This window comes from Oreochromis niloticus, linkage group LG7, assembly GCF_001858045.2.
Source record: "Oreochromis niloticus isolate F11D_XX linkage group LG7, O_niloticus_UMD_NMBU, whole genome shotgun sequence".
In the NCBI taxonomy this organism is placed as follows: Eukaryota; Metazoa; Chordata; class Actinopteri; order Cichliformes; family Cichlidae; genus Oreochromis; species Oreochromis niloticus.
In genome coordinates this window covers 15,997,546-16,004,307 of record NC_031972.2, presented here as the reverse complement: position 1 = coordinate 16,004,307, position 6,762 = coordinate 15,997,546, and the positions used below count along the sequence as shown (strand labels likewise).

The window sequence follows — 6,762 nt, the reverse complement described above, 5'->3', positions numbered from 1 at the left end:
CTTCTAAAAATCTATTGGAGAATTCTGATTGTAAAAAATGAAAAATATTAAAAGAGTGAAACTGTTAAAAAAAAAAGTGAAGGTTTTGTGCAGCTGGGTGTTGCAGCCCCTTTAGAGGAAAATGTAAACTTGGTTTATTGAGGTTAAAAACAAAACCTGGGATGATCCAGACACATTTCTTGTTTCTTTAATCACCACAATAGTTTGAGTTTGTTTTAAAATCTCTTTAAAAAGCTGTTTTGAATGATAAGTTTGGCTTTAATGTGTTAAACTTGGATTAGATAAGACAATGTACCACTGAACACAGGAGGGATTATTGCTGAAAATGGGTCTCTGAACACCTCTGTAGAAATTCTATTCAAAATCATTCATGATTTGTGATCAGTGTTAATATTAAGCATTTATATGTTTATTTCCTCTTTTGATAAATTACTGTGATTCAATATGAAACCAAATTTGAGTCTATTCAGAAAACAAGACATTTCTAATTGACCTCAGACTTTTGAGCTTTAGTCTACATTGTAATTATAGTGTACGGTTATTGATTAGAGCAGATGATATGAGACTATCAGGAGAGACTGTTAAAAAGTTATGAGCTGTCTTGATGCAGAGAAAGTGGAGTTTGTCATCCTTGAGCTGCTGGTAGGATGAATGATGCTCTGGCTCTGTGCTCAAGTTCAGACATAGGCTTTAAGCAACCATGAGCCACTGATAAGCGTGATAGATTAATAAGCATGTATAAAGTGGACTTGTTAAACAGCTCTGATAGGAGAAAGTCAATGAGCACGCAATAAAGTGGACTTGTTAGGGACAGTTTACCATCAGCCTTGCTACAGTTTAACTTCATTTGTATTTAAAGACAGAGTTTAAAGAAAATTCTTATTTGACACTGGTGATAAAATCCAGGTCAGACACAGTTACATACAAACATACAGTACACACTACTGCTCAAAAGTTGGAGGTCACTTAGAAAAGTCCTGATTTTAATAGAAAATTGGCTTTAATGTAATATCACATGAAGTTTATCAGTAATGTTTTCACAGCTTTAATCAAATCATTCATCATCCATAAGTTGTGATGGAAAAGTGTCTGCAAGTGTGCAGGAGCCCATTTTAGAGACAATCAGTCCTGTGTTATAATGTTAATTGAAGTTTATCAGGTCAGATGACCAATAGATGATAAGAAATATACTCTTACTAATTATTAGAGTTGAAAAGTACTTTGCTAAGCAAAATTAAATGAGGTTAGGCTGGAACTTGAAATGTTAACATAAAAGGTTCAGTTGGTGATGCATGAAAGAAAATAATTTTCTTCTAAAAATCTATTGGAGAATTCTGATTGTAAAAAATGAAAAATATTCAAAGAGTGAAACTGTTAAAAAAAAAAGTGAAGGTTTTGTGCAGCTGGGTGTTGCAGCCCCTTTAGAGGAAAATGTCAACTTGGTTTAATGAGGTTAAAAACAAAACCTGGGATGATCCAGACACATTTATTGTTTCTTTAATCACCACAATAGTTTGAGTTTGTTTTAAAATCTCTTTAAAAAGCTGTTTTGAATGATAAGTTTGGCTTTAATGTGTTAAACTTGGATTAGATAAGACAATGTACCACTGAACACAGGAGGGATTATTGCTGAAAATGGGTCTCTGAACACCTCTGTAGAAATTCTATTCAAAATCATTCATGATTTGTGATCAGTGTTAATATTAAGCATTTATATGTTTATTTCCTCTTTTGATAAATTGCTGTGATTCAATATGAAACCAAATTTGAGTCTATTCAGAAAACAAGACATTTCTAATTGACCTCAGACTTTTGAGCTGTAGTCTACATTGTAATTATAGTGTACGGTTATTGATTAGAGCAGATGATATGAGACTATCAGGAGAGACTGTTAAAAAGTTATGAGCTGTCTTGATGCAGAGAAAGTGGAGTTTGTCATCCTTGAGCTGCTGGTAGGATGAATGATGCTCTGGCTCTGTGCTCAAGTTCAGACATAGGCTTTAAGCAACCATGAGCCACTGATAAGCGTGATAGATTAATAAGCATGTATAAAGTGGACTTGTTAAACAGCTCTGATAGGAGAAAGTCAATGAGCACGCAATAAAGTGGACTTGTTAGGGACAGTTTACCATCAGCCTTGCTACAGTTTAACTTCATTTGTATTTAAAGACAGACTTTAAAGAAAATTCTTGTTTGACACTGGTGATAAAATCCAGGTCAGACACAGTTACATACAAACATACAGTACACACTACTGCTCAAAGGTTGGAGGTCACTTAGAAAAGTCCTGATTTTAATAGAAAATTGGCTTTAATGTAATATCACATGAAGTTTATCAGTAATGTTTTCACAGCTTTAATCAAATCATTCATCATCCATAAGTTGTGATGGAAAATGTCTGCAAGTGTGCAGGAGCCCATTTTTAGAGAAATTAAATGAGGTTAGGTTCGAACTTGAAATTTTAATATAAAAGTTCAGGTGGTGATGAATGTAAGTTTCACATAGTAGAAATATGTGTTTATCATTAATATTGGTTTTATTCTGAGTTTAGTGTTTATTTGTGAGCATTGTTTTTATCTCCATGATTTTACTCTGTTTGTATCACATGTTTTTAGTCTGTTTTTACATTGTTTTAATCCACTGTGGATTGGCTGGGCATGGGACAAATTAGCTGATAGTCATCACCTGCTGAGGCATGTGTCTGTCCAGTGGTGTCCTTTCAGCTGTGTTTAAAGGACTTATTAAAAGGAAGCAAGCTGAGTACTGGAAGGAGAGAGGCCCTAGATTTGAATAGGAACGCATGACGCCCGTCTGGAGACCGGTCAGCGTGATGTGGTGACCCAGTCCCAACAGCAGGAACGGCGACAGGAGGAGACAACGCGTGTGATTGACATCAGTGCAGATGTATACCACTGCCTGCATTTGTGAGTAGTGGCTGACTGTTGTTCACTGGGTGCAGCCGTGTTGGGAGAGTGTCGCCATGGCTATAAGCCAGGGCAGCTTCCGGGATGATGGTTCTGGCTCCTATTTGTTTTTACTTACAGGTGATGACGTGAGGGGAGCCGCTGTGGTATCGAGCGACGGACTCCAATGCAGAATGCGAACTGGGCTGGGATGTGATGGGGCCCAGTGGACGGACGAGACCGGGACAGGAGGCTCCTAGTCTGCCTGGCACGATGCTGACGTGGACCTCGCTTAGCAAGAGGAATTTCTGTCCAGCTCAAGAACACACAAGGAGTATTCGTCCTGGGTTGTGGGACTGGGTGGGATTTTTGTGCATGAAGAGAATTGTATTTTTACCAGTTTTAGAATAATCTTATCTAGTCTCGGTGGGAATTTTAGCATATTGAGAAAAATGTTGTTGTGAATTGGCTTGATTTAAATCAAATTGAACTGCACTCAATTAAAACCAAATATAACTTGTAATCAAATCTATTCAAATGTAAAGTCATCTCACTCAATTTGGACAACTAGCACTGAAAAATACACTGACATCCTCTGTTTCCCAATTAGCAGATGAGAGGTTGCTGTTTTATTCATGACTCAATACTTGAATGGTTTTATCCTGTTTATGAATAAACATTTTAAAATGACATTGCTTCATTGTATGATTAATTCTTTGTCTGTGTCGGTCCTTAATACATACACGTGTACAATAATTCTAGTTGCCTCCGGAGATCCTATGCTCCGTTTTCTCATACTTTTCTTCACTGTTTACCTCATTCTGCCCAATAAAATGTACAAATTTCTGTAAACAATTATGACTTGTTTTATGCCATTAATAAAAAAAATGTCTCCATATGAGGACGTACTTGAAAAGAAAAAGTCACCACTTTGCATTTTACAAAGCAAGTAAACAAACACGGGGCTATTTATCATATAAATAACTTTTAGGTCTGTGGGATAGAAGGATAGGAGCTTTAAATGTTGTGCCTCCATAATTAGTCTTTACAGTGTTCAGCGACTGTTGTGATTTGGTGCTATACACATAAGCTTGAAGTGAATGAATCCACCTGTTCACAGGAAGATGACACCAAACATCAGAAGATCTTATTGTGCGCCAGAGTAAAAGGGTGGTTTCTTGGGACTAAAAGCACAAACTACAGTAGAAGCTCACATAAAGCAGGAAATAAGCAGGCAGCACTTCAACTGCTAATGCATGTTTTGCACTTTTATTGTTGTGTCATTCACTAACAGTTCAATGGTGCAAGATTACCATACACAGAATTAGGATATCTGCATGACACATCTATGCTATACAGCGAATGGATTATAATTATTACAAATACAGTAAGCATATTTACATTTGATTTCAAGCTCCATACAATATAGATATTTACAAAGTATGAAAATGAAACCGGTCTGACAAATAATGTACAGTGTTAATGACGGGTTTTTTTCTCCTTTTCTTTTGGTGAACAAATCTGAAAGGGGGCGGGGTTAACTGATATTAATTGTCAGAGGGGGAAAATATCATGGCTAGTTTCGTTTGAAAGGCATCAACGGAAAAACAAACACATACACAGAAAAAAGTGATGAGGTGAAGAAAGACACATTAAGTGTGCTGTCGTTTTAGATGTCACAAGCTACTTTGTATAGTCCTATATCCCTGATATTAGAAAGAATTAAATGAGTTAAAATACACCTTTATTTTGATAGAGTTCAGATGGATGCCTAGCATGACTAATGAGTAGATATCCCCCCCCCAAAAAAACAAAAAACAACAGACTTCTAATTCACTCAAACTGCTTTCTAATAAAGAGGAAGCACTAATGTAACTCACCTCCTCAGTCGGGGTGCAGGGGTTACATTTTAGGTCTCCTTTTCCTCCCTCCCCCCCCTCTCTTACATTCAAACCCTCTTTTAGTTCACACTAGAACAGGCCGCCACACCATCATTTGGTTTAATATGAGTGGAACAACTAAACCGCACAGACTTTAAATGATCAGTTAGTTGAACCTTTTATTAATATGCGCAAAGAGCTGCAAACTAATATATATATATATATATATATATATAATATATATATATATATATATATATATATATATATATATATATATAAACTGCAAACAATAAATACACAATCCAAAAAAAAAACACCTCTGCAAAAGAAGTGGAAAAGTTTGCTCTGGCGGCGCTTCGCATCAACATGTATATGAGGTACATTGCACTTTTGAGATTTGATCTGTGCATAGGTGCATCTTTGATGTGCAGCTCAGAGATCCCCAATCCAGCACGTTTCTGTTTCTCTGATCGTCAGGCTGGCTGACCCGAGGTCACGTCAGAGCTTTGTTTTTTATCTATATGTAACAGACAGTCGGTTCCTCTCCTTCCACGCATTTCATACAACACAGCAGGCATACTGCTGGTTGGTTGACCAGTTTTTTAATGCCTGTCTACATGAACACATCTCGAGAGGCGTAGGCGCCAAAAAGTGAATCTGGAGCCAAATGTAGCAGCTGCAGCAGGGCACACAGAGCAAATATTTTCATGGGGTAGTATCAGAAATAGGACCTTTGAATATGTAGTCCCTTTAACGTCTTTCCTTCTATTAAACCCTTTGAGAAACAGCTATCCAGTGTACTCCTGATATGTGCTCTTATCATTTGTTCCTGATGCTCAAATACAATCCTGGACTCAACATATGTGGCTGTGTCTCTGTCCTTGCTATAGATATGTGTTAATGTGCAAAATAAGGTTAAAAAATGAAGAAATAAATGTGAGTTAGAGCAAGCTAGAGGAGCAGAGAGGAATGTGTTAAATGAGGGTTAACTACCACACTGATCCAGAACAGACCGCATGTACAAATCAAGTTCTCCCTCTAGTTCGTTTTCATCCTCCTAGTCCTCCTCCTCCTCTCCTCGTAACCCTGTTTTTACTCATTGGGATGAAAAAGCAAAAAGGGGCCGAATCTACTCCTGCAGGAACAATTGGTCTTTTTTTTTTTCTTTTTTTTTTTAGCTGCTGAGATATGAAGCGATCCTCGCTTGTTTGTCTCTAGTTAGTCTGCAGTTTTTATGTTAACACAAATGCATGAGTATTTACTGACTCACTAACTGACACTGGCACTATCGGGGTTAGTGGCGGCATATGTACACAGATTGAGGAGGATCTAAGTATGACGCGAATAACCGTGGAAATCGGGCGTGGCCCTCCTGTCAAATTTCATTCCCACTTTGAGTTTTTGTTTCAGAGCCTGTTTCAGCCTGATGCAAATCTCACTGCGAGAAGAAAAATAACCTATAAATCTATTAGCAGCTATAGTTTAGGTAGCAGAGCATAAACTAACACGTCACTTGGAGAGATCTGTAGATTTTTCCTTCATGGTTTCAAATGTAAGCTGGCTGATTTGGTTCATTTTTGTTTTTTGTTTTAAACTGAGCAAACCTGGTCTTCTCCCAAGGACTGCTGCAGGTATCATGCAAGCATGTTAATTTAATAAAACACCAACAACAAAAAAACCCCCAAAATAGAATGAAACTCATTTCAGGAGACAAATAACACTGATAGCGACATTTTTTTGTACAGATGATTGGCAAACGGAAAGCTCCTGGAGAGTCGTGCACACACAAGTAGACTACTACAACATGCTACTTAGTTAGGAGAGTTTGGGAATGACCACGAAGCAGAACAAAATTAGACCCAAACATTGTCATGGAAACAAAACACAAACAGCTGAGGGGAGGGAATAGAGAGGAGGAAAGCTAAGTTGGCAGCGGGGTTGCTGGAGGGAAGCGGGGAGGCAAAAGTTCTGTGGAA

At 37.6% G+C, this 6,762-nt stretch overlaps 1 long non-coding RNA gene across 1 annotated transcript; it reads left to right on the top strand.

Moving 5' to 3' along the window:
• The first annotated feature begins 2,526 nt into the window (after window positions 1–2,526).
• LOC109203023 (uncharacterized) lies at window positions 2,527–3,593 on the top strand. Its single transcript, XR_002062992.2, has 2 exons — window positions 2,527–2,924; window positions 3,045–3,593. It is a non-coding gene; the product is annotated as an uncharacterized LOC109203023 (long non-coding RNA).
• The last annotated feature ends 3,169 nt before the right edge of the window (window positions 3,594–6,762 follow it).